This window comes from Mobula hypostoma, chromosome 3, assembly GCF_963921235.1.
Source record: "Mobula hypostoma chromosome 3, sMobHyp1.1, whole genome shotgun sequence".
NCBI classification, from domain to species: Eukaryota; Metazoa; Chordata; class Chondrichthyes; order Myliobatiformes; family Myliobatidae; genus Mobula; species Mobula hypostoma.
The window spans coordinates 58,309,707-58,329,897 of NC_086099.1; the positions used below are offsets into that span (position 1 = coordinate 58,309,707).

At 42.2% G+C, this 20,191-nt stretch overlaps 2 protein-coding genes across 3 annotated transcripts in view; one reads left to right on the forward strand and one right to left on the reverse strand.

Annotated features, from left to right (window-relative positions):
* LOC134344013 (probable tRNA methyltransferase 9B) overlaps positions 1-10,134 on the reverse strand; it is a 54,455-nt gene extending 44,321 nt beyond the window's left edge. Inside the window, exon 1 of one of the 2 annotated variants that reach the window (XM_063043077.1) lies at positions 9,656-10,134. The gene's annotated coding sequence lies outside the window, so the exon portion shown is untranslated. Of the gene's footprint in view, positions 1-9,072; positions 9,079-9,655 lie in introns of those variants that run through there. The other variant, XM_063043080.1, reaches the window with a different exon arrangement.
* The window catches only part of lonrf1 (LON peptidase N-terminal domain and ring finger 1), a 130,675-nt gene that overhangs the window by 17,822 nt on the left and 92,662 nt on the right, over positions 1-20,191 (forward strand). The window lies entirely within an intron of this gene.

A 20,191-nucleotide genomic window follows, 5' to 3' on the forward strand; every position in this document is an offset into this window, starting at 1 on the left:
GTTGTAGATATTACTATTGGTCCTGTTCATGTTCCAAAGTCTTTCAATTTCCTCTTTTAATTCAGCATATTTCTAGTGTTTTTCACTTATTGATTTCTTTAAGATATGTGTGTTTGGAATAGCTATATCTATTAAATAAGTTGCTCTTGCTTGTTCATCCTGTATTCTTATATACGAACCGTTATCATGGATTGTCCTACCTGTAATAATGGATCAGTCATAACATAATTAGTGGTATTTTGACCCTAAAGCTGGATCAGACTTGTTATTGTAGTAAGGTATGATTTCTTTTATGAGTTTGTATTTTAAAGCAAGATTTTCATGAATAATGTTTGCTACTTGATTGCGCCTGTGTAAGTAATCAGATTGAGTTAAACCTCTACAGGTTCCTGTAATATGTTGGATTGTTTCTGGTTTTTCTTGGCATTTTCTATATTTATCATCTTGAATTTGTTGGTCATTTATTATATATTTTTGATAATTTTTGTGTTAACCACCTGGTCCTGTTATTGCCAGGAACCCTTCTGTTTCTGGGAAGAGGTCTCCAACTCTGAGCCAGGCGTTCGGCGCTTCCTTGTTGACATCTAGTCTGCTCAGATCATGGGGATGTCTTCCTTGGAGCTTCATGCTCATCCATTGGTTAACTTTTTCTTCAACAGTGATAATGTCTTCATTTTTCTGGGTTGTGCTCTCATTTAAGTTTAGTGGTTTCTACTTCTTGTCGGAATTGCATATGCTTGTGTGGAGTGCTGATTCCTGTTTTCATAAATGAAAGTATATCCTTAGAAGTTTTATCTGATTGTTGCGTAGATTTTTAGTGTGTGTTGTTCCTCTTCTTCCTTCTGTCTTGGGTAGCGTTAACCTAAGCGCATTCGAATGGACATAATGTTTTCTGAAATTTGTCATTTCAGTTCCTATTTTCCTTTGTAAGTTTTCCAAGTCGGTTTTGGACCAAGATATTATACCAAAAGAATACTTTAATAGTGAAAGTGTTTGTTGTCTTTGTTATATTTTTACTGTTGAGCTCTGTTCGGCAGATTTTCTTAAGCCTTTGAAGTAAATTCTGTCAAAAGTTCTTCCTTTATTGCACTATGATTTGAATGCGTGGCTGAGGAGTTGGTGCAGGGAGCAGGGTTTTAGATTTTTTGATCATTGGGATCTCTTCTGGGGAAGGTGGGACCTGTACAGATTGGATGGGTTGCACCTGAACTCGAGGGGGAGCAATATCCTTGCAGGTAGGTTTGCTAGCATGGTTCGGGAGGGTTTAAACTAATTTGCGAGGGGTATGGGACCCAGAGCGATAGTGCAGTGAAAGAAGTGCATGGAGTAAAGCCAGATCTAACATACAGAGAGGCTTTGAGGAAAGAGAAGCAGAATAAATGGTGTAAAGGCAGTAAGGTAGAAGGGCTGAAATGTGTGTACCACAATGCAAAAAGCATCAGGAACAAAGGTGATGAACTGAGAGCTTGGATACATACATGGAATTATGATGTAGTGGCCATTACAGAGACTTGGCTGGCACCAGGGCAGGAATGGATTCTCAATATTCCTGGATTTCAGTGCTTTAAAAGGGATAGAGAGGGTGGAAAAAGTGGAGGAGGGGTGGCATAACTGGTCAGGGATACTATTACAGCTACAGAAAGGGTGGGTAATGTAGCAGGATCCTTTTTTGAGTCAACTGGGTGGAAGTCAGGAACAGGAAGGGAGCAGTTACTCTATTGGGGGTATTCTATAGGCCCCCTGGTAGCGGCAGAAATACCGAGGAGCAGATTGGGAGGCAACTTTTGGGAAGGTGCAAAAATAACAGGGTTGTTATCATGGGTGACTTTAACTTCCCTGATAATGATTGGCACCTGATTAGTTCCAAGGGTTTAGATGGGGCAGAGTTTGTTAAGTGTGTCCAGGATGGATTCCTGTCACAGTATGTGGACAGGCCCACCAGGGGGAATGCCATACTAGATCTAGTACTAGGTAATGAACCGGGTCAGGTCACAGATCTCTCAGTGGGTGAGCATCTGGCGGACAGTACCTCCGCTCCCTGGCCTTTAGCATTATCATGGAAAAGGATAGAATCAGAGAGGACAGGAAAATTTTTAATTGGGGAAAGGCAAATTATGAGGCTATAAGGCTAGAACTTGCAGGTGTGAATTGGGATGATGTTTTTGCAGGGAAATGTGCTATGGACATGTGGTTGATTTTTAGAGATCTCTTGCAGGATGTTAGGGATAAATTTGTCCCAGTGAGGAAGATAAAGAATGGTAGGGTGAAGGAGCCACGGGTGACAAGTGAAGGGGAAAATCTAGTCAGGTTGAAGAAGGCAGCATCCATGAGGTTTAGGAAGCAAGGATCAGATGGGTCTATTGAGGGAAGCAAGAAAGGAGCTTAAGAAGGGGCTGAGAAGAGCAAGAAGGGGGCATGAGAAGGCCTTGGTGAGCAGGGTAAAGGAAAACCCCAAGGTATTCTTCAATTATGTGAAGAAAAAAGGATGACAGGAGTGAAGGTAGGACTGATTAGCGATAAAGGTGGGAAGATGTGCCTGGAGGCTGTGGAAGTGTGCAAGGCCCTGGATGAATACTTCTCTTTGGTATTCACCAATGAGAGCGAACTTGATGATGGTGAGGACAATATGAGTGAGGTTGATGTTCTGGAGCATGCTGATATTAAGGGAGAGGAGGTGTTGGAGTTGTTAAAATACAATAGGACGGATAAGTCCCCGGGGCCTGACGGAATATTCCTCAGGCTGCTCCATGAGGCAATGGAAGAGATCGCTGATCCTCTGGCTAGGATCCTTATGTCCTCGTTGTCCACGGGAATGGTACCGGAGGATTGGAGGGAGGCGAATGTTGTCCCCTTGTTCAAAAAAGGTAGTAGGGATAGTCCGGATAATTATAGACCAGTGAGCCTTACGTCTGTGGTGGGAAAGCTGTTGGAAAAGATTCTTAGAGGTAGGATCTATAGGCATTTAGAGAATCATGGTCTGATCAGGGACAGTCAGCATGGCTTTGTGAAGGGCAGATCGTGTCTAACAAGCCTGATAGAGTTCTTTGAGGAGGTGACCAGGCATATAGATGAGGGTAGTGCAGTGGATGTGATCTATATGGATTTTAGCAAGCATTTGACAAGGTTCCACACGGTAGGCTTATTCAGAAAGTTAGAAGGCATGGGATCCAGGGAAGTTTGGCCAGGTGGATTCAGAATTGGCTTGCCTGCAGAAGGCAACGGGTCATGGTGGAGGGAGTACATTCAGACTGGAGGATTGAGACTAGTGGTATCCCACAAGGATCTGTTCTGGGACCTCTACTTTTTGTGATTTTTATTAACGACCTGGATGTGGGGGTAGAAGGGTGGGTTGGCAAGTTTGCAGACGACACAAAGGTTGGTTGTGTTGTAGATAGTGTAGAGGATTGTCAAAGATTGCAGAGAGACATTGATAGGATGCAGAAGTGGGCTGAGAAGTGGCAGATGGAGTTCAACCCGGAGAAGTATGAGATGGTACACTTTGGAAGGACAAACTCCAAAGCAGAGTACAAAGTAACTGGCAGGATACTTGGTAGTGTGGAGGAGCAGAGGGATCTTGGGGTACATGTCCACAGATTCCTGAAAGTTGCTTCACAGGTGGATAGGGTAGTTAAGAAAGCTTATGGGGTGTTAGCTTTCATAAGTCGAGGGATAGAGTTTAAGAGTCGCGATGTAATGATGCAGCTCTATAAAACTCTGGTTAGGCCACACTTGGAGTACTGTGTCCAGTTCTGGTCACCTCACTATAGGAAGGATGTGGAAGCATTGGAAAGTGTACAGAGGAGATTTACCAGGATGCTGCCTGGTTTAGAAAGTATGCATTATGATCAGAGATTAGGGGAGCTAGGGCTTTACTCTTTGCAGAGAAGGTGGATGAGTGGAGACATGAGAGAGGTGATGAGAGGAGACGTGAGAGAGGTGTACAAGATAATAAGAGGACTAGATAGAGTGGATAGCCAGCGCCTCTTCCCCAGGGCACCACTTGCTCAGTACAAGGGGACATGGCTTTAAGGTAAGGTGTAGGAAGTTCAAGGGGGATATCAGAGGAAGGTTTTTTACTCGGAGAGTGGTTGGTGTGTGGAATGCACTGCCTGAGTCAGTGGTGGAGGCAGATACACTGGTGAAGTTTAAGAGACTACTAGACAGGTAAATGGAGGAATTTAAGGTGGGGGCTTATATGGGAGGCAGGGTTTGAGGGTCGACACAACATTGTGGGCCGAAGGGCCTGTACTGCGCTGTGCTATTCTATGTTCTATGTTCTATGATCTATTTTCTTTGCTTGTTGATATCCCAAATACTGATATGTTTCATATTCATCCATTGGTCGTATTGTATCCTGCTGCTCTGTTTAGTATTACTACCCTTTATTTTTTCCTCAGCTCAAGCTGGTAAAACCTGAGGTACGGGCATTGCCAAACACACTCATTTGTCAATTGCTAAGAACTGTCGTACTATTCTTGTGGAGTTCAGTATTGTGGCTTTCTGAAGATTTCTATAGATATTGCTGTGCAGCCCTAAATGTTTAAAGCTATTGTGTAGTGCCTTTGGGATGATACCAATTGTAGGATATTACAACCAGGACAATGTCTACCTTGTTCACGTTCCAAAGTCTTTCAATTTCCTCTTTTAATTCAGCATATTTCTGATGTTTTTCGCTTAATGATTTCTGTGTGTTTTGAATGGCTATATCTATTTAATAAGTTCTTGCTTGTTTATCCTGTATTATAATATCTGAATGGTTATTATGGATAATAGCTGGTGGGTCACACTATTATTATCGCAAACACGAGGAATTCTGCAGATGCTGGAAATTCAAGCAACATACATCAAAGTTGCTGGTGAACGCAACAGGCCAGGCAGCATCTCTAGGAAGAGGTACAGTCTACGCTTCAGGCCGAGACCCTTCGTCAGGACTAACTGAAGGAAGAGTTAGTAAGAGATTTGAAAGTGGGAGGAGGAGGGGGAGATCCAAAATGATAGGAGAAGACAGGAGGGGGAGGGTTGGAGCCAAGAGCTGGACAGGTGATTGGCAAAGGGGATATGAGAGGATCATGGGACAGGAGGCCCAGGGAGAAGGAAAAGTGGGAGGGGGGGAAAATCCAGAGTATGGGCAAGGGGTATAGTCAGAGGGACAGAGGGAGAAAAAGGAGAGCGAGAGAAAGAATGTGTGTATATAAATAACGGATGGGGTACGAGCGGGAGGTGGGGCATTAGCAGAAGTTAGAGAAGTCAATCTCCCAGTGGCCACACATTTTAATTCCACATCCCATTCCTATTCTGACATGTCTATCCACGGCCTCCTCTACTGTAAAGGTGAAGACACACTCAGGTTGGAGGAACAACACGTTATATTCCATCTGGGTAGCCTCCAACCTGATGGCATGAACATTGACTTCTCTAACTTCCGCTAATGCCCCACCTCCCCTTCGTACCCCATCCGTTATTTATTTTTATACACACATTCTTTCTCTCTCTCTCCTTTTTCTCCCTCTGTCCCTCTGACTATACCCCTTGCCCATCCTCTGGGTTTTCCCCCCTCCCCCTTTTCCTTCTCCCTGGGCCTCCTGTCCCATGATCCTCTCATATCCCTTTTGCCAGTCACCTGTCCAGCTCTTGGCTCCATCCCTCCCCCTCCTGTCTTCTATCATTTTGGATCTCCCCCTCCCCCTCCCACTTTCAAATCTCTTAATAACTCTTCCTTCAGTTAGTCCTGACGAAGGGTCTCGGCCTGAAGCGTAGACTGTACCTCTTCCTAGAGATGCTGCCTGGCCTGCTGCGTTCACCAGCAACTTTGATGTGTGTCACACTATTATTATGTTATTTTTGTACTTGCACAATTTGTTATCTATTGCACGTTGGTTGTTTGTCCGTCTCTGTCATGTGTGTCATTGATTCTACTGTGTTTCTTTCTATTTACTATGAATGCCTGCAAGAAAATGAATCTAAGGGTAATAGTATTTGGTGACATATACGTGATGTTGCTGGATAATATACTTACTTTGAACTTTGAATTTATGATTTTTTTCACTTACTTCATTAAAATACTCATGAGGTCCCAAGGACAAATTTTATTGCAGATATATTAAACACATCTCTTCCAAAATGCAAACACAGGAGATTCTGCGGATGCTGGAAATCCAGAGCAACAAATAAATAATGAAGGAGGAACCCAGCAGGTCAGGCAGCATCAATGGAGAGTAATAAACAGTCAACATTTTGGGTCAAGACCCTTCATCAATAATGAGAGGCTAAGGAACATGAATAATTAAAGACACCTCTTCTCAAGTATGTTTTTGAAGGATTTAGAATGTCTTTATTGTTTATGCTTTCCTATGTTAAACTTTAGGATAAGCCCGGTAAACTGGGACACGTTATAAAGGATAATTTGTCCTGTCCCATGCTGGTTTGTTGCGCTAATTTAACAATGTCATTGCATAGATGTATAACTTGCTTCTGAGAAAGTGCACAACTCAGTGATTGGTGTAATTACCTAATTAAGTTGATAACAAACTAAAAATGTAGCAGTAGTTGTTGAATTGCTGCTTAAGGTTAATCTCTCATTAGTACAAATTCAGCTTTAGCTTGAATTAAATATTTCTTGCAGTGAAATTAATCTGGTTTCTATTTGCTGTGCTGTCAGTTTTCTTACATTTGTGTATTATCACATCTTCCTGGTCATCAGGAAATGTGATGCTGTGGAATCTAGAACAAAGGTCTTGTTGCAGAACAACAGGGAAAAACAGTCAACCAGACAACGGATTCACTGAAAGCTGATAGTATTTCAATTTGTCTGCTTAAAGTTACAAATCTCACAAGATCATTTTATTTGATCTTCAGCGTAAGAGTTGTCACAGTTCACATTCTCAGCGGAATTTGTTATGAGCAATTAAAGTGAAGCTATGCCATCATCGGTCTCTTTCCAGGAATAACAGAAAGTATTTATAAAACCATAAATAGACAGCTTCCCAAAAATGCAATCAATATACAGGTACAGAATCCTAACAATGTGGAAAATTTCGAACACTATTCTTTTTGATATACTGAGTTTTATCTTTCAGGACAAACAGAGTTCATAACCTATGAAATTATTAAACTGGCCAATAAGATCAAGGAGTTAGTTTTTCGATAATTTATACATTTCCAGAACTTGCTGGTCAATTTTTGCCTCTCCACAGTCTGCTCATACAAACAGCATCCTGCCCTTCAGCTCCACTTTATTTTTAACAACTTGATGAATTTGCACATCATCTATCAGCTATCACTACAGAAAGGTTGTACTGTGTTGGAATACACCATTTTCAGTTTCTGTCTTCCTGGGTATGTCAGGCCCCTGGCCCAGAAACTGAACAACGTAGACTGTTCAATATCCTTCAAGCATACAATAAATATGAGTACACTTTTGTTTATTTTCATTTCAGTTTTTTTCCTGCAATTATCATCCCTGTAACTCCAGTCTTTTAATTCCTCTCTTTTACTTCCCTTTCAGTGTCAGATGTGAAACAATAAACATCCCTTCTCCAACATTCCTCTATTTATTTTTAAATTCCTAAATCTTATAGTCAAGTAAATCCTGAAAAAAAATTCCAACATTATGTATGTAGGAAAGCAATTTATGATCAGAGATCAGAGAACCCACAATCCAGGCCTTTGATTTCAGCCAGGTGATAATAAGGAACCTCTAGTTGGTCAGGGAATTTCTCAGCTTGTTTCGAACCACAGTCCAATAATGGAAGGTATATACAAAAAGATATTAGTTAATAATACTTCAAGCTTATTTATATTTGCTATCAAATTCATGCATGGACGAGAGTAACAAAAATAAATTCTGGGACAGGAACTACAGCAATGAAATCATACCCTTACATGAGTTAGCCTCTCTTGATCAAAACTACAACTATTGTAGCATTTAGTGTACAGCTCACAGAAATGAGCAACCCTTCTTGAGCACTCACACCACTGAGACACATGCCAACCTTCTAGCAATGCAGGAAGATGAAGGACAACTATTTTTAGATTTTCTCATTAGGTTTTCCTCATTACTATCACTGGCAGTAAAAGACAGGTCATTGCAGAACTTGGTCATAATACAGGACAACATTAACAAAATAACTTTTATTCATATAGTGACTTCCACACTCACTTAATCATCTCAGAGTCAGAAGAACATGTTGGAATTATAATTTCCATGGTGATGCAAAGATGTGCAGTGGGCAGTTGCACATACCAAGGTCAGACAATTATGAAATATGTGACAAAATAACCTGCTTTAGTGTACTTCGAAGGAAGGTGCTGGTATCAGGAAACTCACTGGCCTATCAATAGTACCACAGGATCTTTAATGCCCATTAGAGAGGTCATATGGATTCCTAGTTTAACACTTTATCTGAATGAACAACACCTTATCTAGTGTATCTCTCTATCTCTCTCTCCCCATCTCTCTATCTTTCTCTCTCTCTCCCCGATCTCTCTATCTATCTCTCTCTATCTCTCTATTTCTCTCTCTCTCTCTCTATCTCTCTATCTCTCTCCCCCTCTATCTCTCTATCTCTCTCTCTATTTCTCTCTCTATCTCTCTCTATCTCTCCCCCCACTCTATCTCTCTAACTCTATCTCTCTCTCTCTCTCTCTCTCTATCTCCCTCTCGAACTCTCTCTCTCTCTATCTCTCTATCTCTCTCCCCCTCTATCTTTCTATCTCTCTCTCTATTTCTCTCTCTATCTCTCTCTATCTCTCTATCTCTCTCCCCACTCTATCTCTCTAACTCTCTCTCTCTCTCTCTCTCTCTCTATCTCTCTCTCCATCTCTCTCAATCTTGCACTGAAGTGTCAATTTACATTAAATGCTTTGGAGTCCAGTTTGAACCTATAACCTTTGACAGAGGCAAAGATGTTACTATGAGCTAAGGCTGACACTTAAAACAACCGTCACAAATTATTTGAAGCTAATATCCTACAATATAATTATACTGTTATCAGGAAGATATTCCAACAAGATTCCTTCTTACTGCCCCTTTTGCAAATACATTTTCTTAAAATAAAAATTTAAGAGTCTTACCTCTTACTGCCCCTGCTTTCCCCTTATTTTTAAAACAGCGTCACTAGGTTACATGGTTGATGTCTTGGTGGACACTAAATGTGTAAAGTATACCTTCTTATTCATTCCAATAAAATGAGTTGTTCATCACACTCATGTCACTATAGCAAACTGCACAATTAATAAAATGATGCATTTATTATATATGATGTTAAGATTTTGCACATTAGCAAGAAATCAATAGTATTACTAAATACTTTGTAAAAGCAGTGCCCTTTTAAATGTCATGAATAAATCTGCCTAGTGTGAGGAATGAGCATAGGAACAGTGGAAATTAAACTATATTTGTACCATGAATTTCACAAGCAGCTTTAAAGAGAATCGGGTCATATTTCTACATTTAGCTTGCTTGTTTACTGGCAATGTAAAATCTATGGGACCCAGAAGTTCATTGTAAAAAGAAGTGGTCTCATTACACCAAATCAAGCAGGAATTTGTTAAAAGAATAGTTTTGTTGATAGATGCAGCACATTAAAATACTCTAAATTACCTGATGAGTTCTTACAAAATAATCGGATTCAAAACAAATGCAAAGCTTCTTTACCTGTTAGTGAAGATGTCCCTGAAGCTTCTTTAGCTCTTGGTAAAATCATGACGCATGAGACCTGTACAAAAATGAACATAAATTGAATCAGCTAAGCTCTCCATTTTTTTTAAGCAGCAGCTTCAGCAGTCAAAGGCTCCAGAGAGCCTATGTAACCTTGTTTGTTAGTGTTTATCTATTGCATTAGTTTGTATTGAATAGGCCATCAAGAGCAGAGCAGGCGCTTCCAGCCATATTCAAAGCAGGTCTCAGTGCTGGAAGCATAAAGGAAAGAGATAGCCTCCACATATGAATTCAAGCTTTCCGATTCAGGTGATGTGGTAAAACCTTGTGCTGACAGACTCCTCAGTGTCTTCTGGGAAAACATTTTCCATTCAGAGCAGCCTGCCTTTTGCTTGGAAGGCATTGTTACAAAGCTCACAGTCGATGGAAAACAATTTTTCCACTGGCTTTCAAGGTAATCCAACCTGATCTCAATGACCATAAAAGTAAATTCAGTGTCAGATGATTTCTCAAGTTAATTCTTTTTTATTTTAAATGAACAGCTCCCTGGCTTCAAACCTCGACAGTTTCATTTTTTCTAATGTACCCAGATAAACAGAGTGATTGGAGCTAAATCAGGCAAATAGTGTGCTTTGTGCTTCTTAAAGTGGCAGCAGGGATTCTTGTTTCCAGGACAGCAATATTACAAAGACAATAACCAAAAATTGCTGACAACATTCGCATTGTTGCTAATTGTTAAATGTTGCATAATTTTCATGCTGCAATCTTTCCCCTTCGTTTGCCCATAAAATCAATGTGGTAAATGACAATTCTGCGCATTTTTTTTGCCATTTATTGCCATGCAAGAGCAAATGCAGCAACAATCTGCAATTCCACAGCAGATTTACTCTGTCACAAGGCACTCCGTAGGAGAGATTATCAGAGGACATTGACTCTGTGCCGTATAAGGAGGTATTAGAACAGGTGACTAGACTCGGAGATAAGAGGTGTTTAGAGAGATTAAGCGAGGGATAGAGGATGCTCGGGCAACTGAAGAAATCTATTAAAAGAAAAGTTTTGCTAAGGTAATAGTTTCCTGAAGGATTAAGGAAAAATCAGGTGTTTAGAGGGATTAAGGGGGAGAATGAGGATGCTTGGGCAATTGAAAGCATAGCCCCCATTGGTGACAATATTAAAATGATAGATTTAAAACAGTGAAAAGTGTTGATTTTTCTACTAGTGAACACTGCAATGAGACCAGAAAACAAGAGGCAACAGTGCAAATCCTTACCAGTTTTCTTTCCTACACCCAAGGCTTTAACTCCGGACTAGAAAATGCGGAATCAAGGCAGAATCAAGAACAACGGACATCAAAGAACTCAGAAGGTCAGGCAGCATCGATGGAGGGAAATGGACATTTCAGATCAAAATCCTTCATCAGTTCCCTCCACAGATGCTGCATGACATTCAGAGTTCCTCCAATACCTTGTGTGTTGATCCAGATTCCAGCATCTGCAGTCTCTTATGTCTCCAGAGATAGAATCAAGCTAATCTATTATGCCATCGACACACTAAGAATTGACACACAAATTCCTAATTTACGGGACCAACAAACAATTTGCTGGAGGAACTCAGTGAGTCAAGCAGCATCTGTAGGAGGAAAGGAATTGTCGAGGTTTTGTGTTTTGCATCAGGATTGAGATTGGGGAGGCGAAATTACCAGTATAAAGAGGAGAAGGGGAGTGGTGAGAAAGCATTCTGAGGTAATTGAAGGACTGAGGAGAAGTATAAGATAACAGGCAGGTTTTGGCAGGTAAGTGGGTTGAGTGGGACTGATGAATGATGGATGGAGGCAGATAAGGAAAGAGAGGAAAATGGGGTTTAAACAAAATGGTGCAGGTGTGAAGACAGGAGCATGAAGACAGGATTCTGATAAATATCCAAACACTGACGTGTCAGTCTGTGGTCTCAGGGCCCAGTGCAAGATTGAGAATCAGCACCAAGCTTTTGTTTGCAGCCTTCCAAATTCGATAATGAACTCCACAAGTTGCACAACTTGAGGTGACTTACTTCCTCAGTCTTTAGCAGAATGGGACATTACTGCTGTAAGACATCCATCTATGATACTGTTTCAGGTTTTCACTGCCTCTTAGTTCAGTTTGAACTGTTGGACACACCCCATAGCCATGTATTTTACAACATTTTTCAATTCTTTGAATTAGAATCAGGTTTATTATCACAGACATACACTCTGTGGAATTAGGTACACCTGTGTACCTGGTCGTTAATGCAAATATTTGATCAGCTAAGCATATGGCAGCAACTCAATGCATAAAAGCATGTAGGCATGGTCAAGTGATTCAGTTGCTGTTCAAACCAAACATCAGAATGGGGAAGAAATATGATCTTTGTGACTTTGATTGTGGAAGGATTGTTGGCGTCGGACAGAGTGGTTTGAGTATCTCAGAAATCGCTGATCTCCTGGGATTTTCATACACAACAGTATCTGGAGTCTACAGAGAGTAGTGTGAAAAATGAAAAATAAAGTATTAATATAGTGAGCAACAGTTCTGTAGGTGAAAATGCCTTGTTAATGAGAGAGGTCAGAGGAAAGTTGTCAGACTGATTCAACCTGAGAGGAAGTAACTCATAAAACCAGGTGTTACAACAGTGGTGTGCAGAAGAGCATCTGTGAACGCACAGCACATTGAACCTTGAAGTAGATGGGCTACAGCAGCAGAAGACCATGAACATACATTGAGTGATGACTTTATTAGGTACCATAAGTAGCGAAATGTGGAGGTGTGGCAAGCAACTTCAGTATATAAGTTAAGATATTATTCATTCATATGTTGTATTCCGTGAAGATATGGGATAAAATTTACAAATACAGAGCGAAGTACCAGAGGTGAGGTGAGAGTGATAGCCCTAGACATCAAGGCAGCATTTGACTGAGTATGGCATCAAGGTGTCCTAGTTAAAATGGAGTCAATGGGAATTAGAGGGAAAACCCTCTGCTGGTTGGAATCATACCTGACACAAGAGAAGGTTGCGGTGGTTGGAGGTCAATCATCTCATCCTCAGGACATCACTGCAGGAGTTCCTCAGGGAAGTGTCCTAGGACCAACCATCTTCAACTGCTTCATCAATGTCCTTCCTTCCGTCATAAGGTCAGAAGTGGGGATGTTCACAGATGACTGCACAAAGCTCTGCACCATTCATGACTCCTCAGATAGTGAAGCAGTTCATACCCAAATGCAACAGGACCTGGACAACATCCTGACCTGGGCTGACAAGTGGCAAGTAACGTTCATGCCACGCAAGTGCCAGGCAATGACCATCTCCAACAAGAGAGGCTCTAACCATCGTCCATTGACATTCAGTGGTATCACCATCACTGAATCCCCTACTATCAACATCCTGGGGGTTACCATGGACGGGAAACTGAACTGGTCTAGCCATATAAACACCATGGCTACCAGAGCAGGTCAAAGGCCAGGAATCCTGGGGCATGTAACTCACCTCCTGACTCTCCAAAGCCTGTCCACCATCTACAAGGCTCAGGTCAGGAGTGCCACTCGCCTGGATGAATGCGGCTCCATCAACACTCAAGAAGCTCGACACCATCCAGTAAAAGGCAGCCCACTTGACTGGTACCCCTTCCACAAGCATCCGATCCCTCCACCATCAATGAACAGTTGCAGCAGTGTGTACTATCTACAAGATGCACTGCAACAACACACTAAAGTTCCCAAGGCAGCTCCTTCCAGATGTACGACCACTACCATCTAGAAGGACAAGAACAGCAGATACCTGGGAACACCAACACTTGGAAATCCCTCTGCAAGTCATCCACCATCCTAACTGGGAAACATTTTGCCAATCCTTTATTGTTGCTTCATCAAAACAGAATTCCCTCCCTAACAGCACTGTGGGTGTACCAACACCTCGGGGACTGCAGCGGTTCAAGAAGGCAGCTCATCACCACCTCCTCAAGGACAGCTAGGGATGAGCAACAAATGCTGGCTTAGCTGGTTGCACCCATGTCCCCTAAATGAATAAGCTTTAAAAAATGGACGATCGAAAAGGCATGTATAAAGGACAATATTATGATAGTTGTGGATAATTTCAATATGCAGGTAGATTTGGAAAACTAGGTTGGTGCTGAATCCTGAGAGAATATGCAGAATGCTTAGAACATAGTTTTTTAGAGCACCTTGAAGTTGAACCCACTAGGGAAAAAGGTAATTTGGGATTGGGTGTTGCATCATGAACCAAATTTTATTGGAGAGCTTAAGGTAACGGAACCCTTAGGAGGCAGTGATCACAATATGTTAAAATTCACCCTGCAGTTTGAGAGGGAGAAGATAAAGTCAAATATATCAGTATTACAATGGAGTAAAGGTAATTACAGAGGCATGAAAGAGGAGCTGGCCAAAGTTGATTGGAAGGGGATACTAGCAGGGATCGTGACAGAACAGCAATGGCTAAAGTGCCTGGGGAAATTCAGAAGGTGCAGGGTAGATACATTCCAAAGATGAAGAAGTATTCTAAAGAGAGGATGATGTAACTGTGGCTGGCAAGGGAAGTCAAGGAAACCATAAAAGCAAAGGAATTAGTAGATAGCCGTTGATCCCAGGGGATCATGGACTTGCACCTCCAATGGACTGTGTCCTCTCCAGGGCACAAGCCTGAGTGGGAAGATTTGAAGAACCGGCCGTTGCCCATGCAGCAGGTTCCTCCTCTCCACGTCACTGATGTAGTCCAAAGGAAGGGCAAGCGCCAATACACCTTGGCACCAGTGTCGTCACAGAAGTTGCCAGAGTGAAGTTGTAAACAACATCAAACTACCTTCGGGACCCTGGCTCCGGATTTCTTCCTCGGGTTTACTCCCAAAGCCTTTCCCGTGAGTTGGGATGGCCGCAAGGCAGCAAAGATTTAAAATCGGAGTTTTCCTTCTCCTAGACAGGCTGCCGTCTAAGGCTGACGTGCCCCACCTGTCCGAGAAAGCAAAAGAGAGGACATATAATATAGTAAAAATTAGTGGGAAGAGGCGAAGATTGGGAAGTTTTGAAAAACCAACAGAAGGCAACAAAAAAGCCATAAGCGGGTGAAAGATGAAATGTGAAAGTAAGCTAGCCAAGAATACCAAAGAGGATACCAAACATTTTTTTCAGATACATAAAGAGTACAAGAAGCTAGAATAGATTTTGGATTGCTAGAAATTGATGCTAAAGAGGTAGTAATGGGGGACAAGGGAATGGTAGATGAACTGTGTAAGTATTTTGCATCAGTCTTCACTGTGGAAGACACCAGAAGTATGCCAGAAATTCAAGAGTCTCAGGGGGCAGAAGTGAGTGCAGTTGCTATTACTAGGGAGAAGGTGCTTTGGAAACTGAAAGGTTTGAAGGTAGATAAGTCTCCTGGACCAGGTGGACTACACCCCTCTGAAAGAGGTGGCTAAAGAGATTGAAGTAGCATTAGCAATGATGTTTCGAGAACCAATAGATTTTGGTATGGTTCGAGAAGATTGGAATATTGCTGATGTCACTCCACTCTTCAAGAAAGGAGGGAGGCAGAAGAAAGGAAATTATAGGCCAGTTAGCCTGACCTCAGTGGTTGGGAAGATGTTGGAGTTGATTGTTATGTGATTTTGAAGTACTTTGAGGCACATGATAAAATATGCCTTTCAGCATGGTTTAATTAAGAGAAAATCTTGCCTGACAAATCTGTTGAAATTCTTTGAGGAAATGACAAGCAATATGGACAAAGGAGAATGGGTGAATCTTGTATACTTAGATTTTCAGAAGGTCTTTGACAAGGTGCCGCACATGAGGCTGCTTAACAAGATAACAGCCCATAGTATTACAGAAAAGATATTAGCATGGATAGAGCATTGTCTGATTGGCAGGGGGGCAAAGAGGGTCGATGTTGGGACCATTACATGTCAAGGATATTGGATGATAAAATTGATAGCTTTGTGGCCGAGTTCATGGACGATACAAAGATAGGTGGAGAGGCAGGCGGGGTTGAAGAAGCAGAGAGTCTGCAGAAGGATTTAGACGTATTGGAAGAATAGGCAAAGAAGTGGCAGATGGAATATAGTGTAGAGAAGTGTATGATCACACACTTTGTTGAAGGAATAAAGGCATTGGTTATTTTTTAAACTGGGAGAAAATTCAAAAATCAGAGGTGCAAAGGTACTTGCGTGGCCTTGTGTAGAATTCCCTAAAGATTAACTTGCAGGTTGAGTTGGTGGTAAGGACAGCAAATAAAATGTTAGCATTCATTTCAAGAGGATTAGAATATAACAGCAAGAATATGATGCTGAGGCTTTACAGGCCACTGGTCAGAACGCACTTGGAGTATTGTGAGCATTTTTGGGTCACTTATCTAAGAAAAGATATACTGGCATTGGAGCAGGTCCAGAGAAGGTTCCAGGAATGAAAGGATTAACATATGAGAGACGTATGTTTTACAGGATAGCTCTGGGCCTGTACTCGCTGGAATTTCGAAGAATGGGTGGGAGGAGGGGTGGATTTCATTGAAGCCTATCAAACATTGAAAGGCCTCGATAGAGTGGAAGTTGAGAAGATGTTTCCTACAGCGGGTGAATCTAGGACCTGAGGACACAGCCTCAGAACAGATGGGCATCCATTTGGAACAGTGATGAGGAGGAATTTCTATAGCCAGAGGGTAGTGAATCTGTTGTATTCATTGCCACAGATGGCTGTGGCCACCAAGTCATTGAGTATATTTAAATGGATGGGGATACATTTTTGATTAGTCAGTACGTCAAAAGTTATGGGGAAAAGGCAGGAGAATTGCACTGAGAGGCATAATAAACCAGTCATAATGAAATGATGAAGCAGACTCGATGAGCTAAATGGCCCAATGCTGTTCCAATGTCTTGTGGTCTTATGGTCTATGATGGGCCCAGGAAGCAGCATATGAAGGATGATATGGTCTTTGGACTTCCCGTATGATTATTGGTATATTATGTTAATATTGAACTGGTTCCTTTGGACTATCCCCTCTCTATAGGTGAGTCCTTGATATCTCATAGGTCCAGTCTGTAGCTCCTCCGCTCTGCTGGGAGATGAGATGCTTTGAGTAAGGACACAATCCGTATTTTTCTTCTTCAAATTGCTTCTTTGGGTCCCAATGCTCTCGAGGCTTTGCTTTGCCAATCAGAGGCCCTGGGTCTTAATGTTGTCTTCTTAGGCCAACAACTGCTGTCTTCAGCAAAACATGAGCTGCTGGAACAACTGTGAGGGTCAGACGGCACCTGTGGAGGGAAATGGACCGTCAATGTTTCAAACTGAAACTCTTCATTCATAGATGTTGCCTGGCCCTCTACTGTAGCTCAAGTTTTCAGTACCTGTAGTCTCTTGTTCCTCCAGCTGCTGACTTCAGTTGGCAGTGAGCAGCACCTGACCTTCAGATCTACTTGGGAGGTATTGGTTTGAGCCTGACCTCAGCTGCTGTCTCTCTGGAGCATGCACATTCTCCCCTCTCACCACATGGATTTCCCTGAGTTCTGTGGAGCCTCCCACATCCCAATGTGCTGGTTGTTAGGTTAATTTGCTACTGTAAAAACGGTAATATACTGTAGGTGAGGACTGGAGAGTCAGAGGGGAAGTCAATGGATGTGCGGAACACAGTAGGCTGCAGGGGCATAAATGTGGGGCTACATTTTGATGGGATTTATCTGAAAGCCAGTATAGACTGAATGGCCAAATGGCCTCCTGGAGTGTCATAAGGAAATCTGATCCCAGATACAGGCAACAGGGGACTAACGGTGTTTTCCACTAGAATCTTTCTACATGCTTGGTTCTTGGATTCCTGCTCAGCGGCTGTGGGTGCAGTGTGTACTGCACAACCTCATCCTCATGGACTGCACCTTCTCGTTGGTGCTGGACTCCCTGTAGATGGGTGAGACATACGTGCTTCCCAGAAGCACAGCATTCACCATATTCTTCCCATGATCCAAGAACGTACGTAAATTGCAGAAACGGAAACTGTTCCTGTTGATGGAAGAGTCCATGTTATGTTATTCATGGGTGCTTTTACGGGAACCTGGGTGCAGTCTGCATGAGGGAATTAGCAAATCCCACTTGTTCCTCACTGAAATCAAAGTGGATGAAACAATTTCCCCTTGTGAACACAGTATTCAGGTATTCTCTTTGATAATTGTTTTTTCCACTCAAGAGCCATCGTCATACAGCCTCATTTGCTGTTTAAAGATATAAGCTATGAAATTGAGAGAACTTATTGTCACCTTCAGAACTAAGGTTGCCAACTGTCCCATATTAGCCGAGACGTCCCGTATACTGCGCTAAATTGGTTTGTCCCATACGGGACCGCTCTTGTCCCGTATTTCCCCCGCTAAGGTAGAGCATTCCTATGAAACCGTTCGTAAGCCGAAATGGCGTAAAGCGAAGAAGCAATTACCATTAATTTTTATGGGAAAAATTTTTGAGTGTTCCCAGACCCAAAAAATAACCTACCAAATCATACCAAATAACACATAAAACCTAAAATAACACTAACATATAGTAAAAGCAGGAATGATATGATGAATACACAGCCTATATAAAGTAGAAATAATGTATGGACAGTGTAGTTTCACCTAACAGAATTGGGAAGGTTAAGCCAAAACCGATTTGTAGAAAAAAATCAGCACGTACACACATGCGCACACAGGTGCCTGCGCAAGGCTTCATGGTCATGGTAGTCTTTCTTGGGTTAAACACAAGTGACCCGTATTTGACCTACTTTTGTCCCTTATTTGGGAGTGAGAAAGTTGGCAACCCTATTCAGAACAGATAGGGAAAGGCAGGATTGATCAGCTCAGCCGCTTGGAATGACCCTATGGTGTGAGCTTGCCTCCACAGTGACACCAGCCCTTGCCTGAGAGCTTGGCTGAAGACCATCCCATTGCATGAACAGTACAATGGACTACTCTTACAATTGTCAATGGGCGTAAACTTGCTCTTGAAAAACGCTACTCATTAGCGAGGCTTGGATGGGGTGTGATGTCTGTGGAAGTTGTCCAAGAGCAGGTTCTTTGCAGGTGGATGCAGAGATTGATGTCCTGACCCATGGTGAGTGAAAATGCATGGCCATTTGATGTCTGCAGTAATGGAAAGCTGCCAGTAGTATCACCATAGAATAGTGGAATCCATAGAATGAGAATCCCAGGAGCTAAATGCTGAGGAAAGAATTTACTGTTTGTAGTAGCATCTTCCATAGATTTTGGAAGATGAGTGAGCTGCCTGCAGTCTTTTCTGAAGCTCCCCATAAATTCTCCCACTGTCAATAGCCTGTACCTTTAACCAGCAAGACAAGCAGCTGTTGCTAACTGTTCCACAGCGGTTGAAGTGTGGAGCTTTGAAGTCCAATTTATCTTGGTGCCGGCACAAAAATCCATTATCTGAATAATGACATCATTTGGTGCACAGTGAGTGCTAAGAGAAAATCAGACACGGTAGCATGAACAGTACAATGGACTACTCTTACAATTGTGTGATTCATGCTATTCACCCCAAATTTATCACAAGTGTAACCTGCTCCAGAGAAGTTAGATTTTTGTGCTTATACTGCTGATAACACAGTGTCATTCATTCTGTTTCCTCAGAAGCTTTTTACCATTTAGGGTCAACAGTACCGATATGTCACTATTTTGATTGAATACATTGAGTGTACTATGTTAATGCTATTCATCTGCTTGAAAGGCAATATACTTTTAATCTAAAGGAAAACTTTAGGTATTTGTACTTTGGAACTGCACTCTGTTTCAATTAATACATTTGTCGGGCTCTGGGCTGCAAGTTTCAATGTTAATTAGATAAATACAATCTTGCTTTAAAATCCAAAAATAAAATCTGGCTGTTCTTCAACCAAATTTCTCAAAATTTTAGACTTTAAACACTGTCCAGGTGTAAAACAGCTCTAACTCAAGGACGGTATAGGTGGCGCCATGATAAGGTGCTTCTGGCTCTTGCTGACATACTAGAGCAGGAGAGATGCAAGAAGAGGACGGCTGGCACAGATTTGAGGAAGGCCATCACCTTCAACAAAGAGGGAGCTAGGCCTTTCGTAACCAAACAACCAAACCCATCTACTGCTAACAGCCAGGTCCTGGGAGATGAGGGTCGATGCGGGAAGGAGGTTGCATTTCCTGGATGTGGTGCACACAACCCTACACCCGGATGTTGTACTGTGGTCAACCGAAGACAAGAAAATAATTCTGGTTGAGCTGACTGTGCCATGGGAGGAAGGATGAGAAGAGGCCCATGAGAGAAAGGCCTTGAAGTACCAGCCCTTAGTGCAGGAGTGTAAAGACAAGGGATGGCAGGCATGGTTGTTCCCTGTGGAGATGGGCTGCAGAGGTTTCCCAGCCAATTCAGCATGGCGGTTGTTGTCAGATCTGGGCCTGGACAAAAGGAGCGAAAAACAAGCAGCTAGTAGGATGGGGGAAGGGGCAGAACGAGTCTCTTGTTGGATTTGGAGTAGGTGAGAGGAGGGAAGCTGGAAGCCAGGAGCAGATGG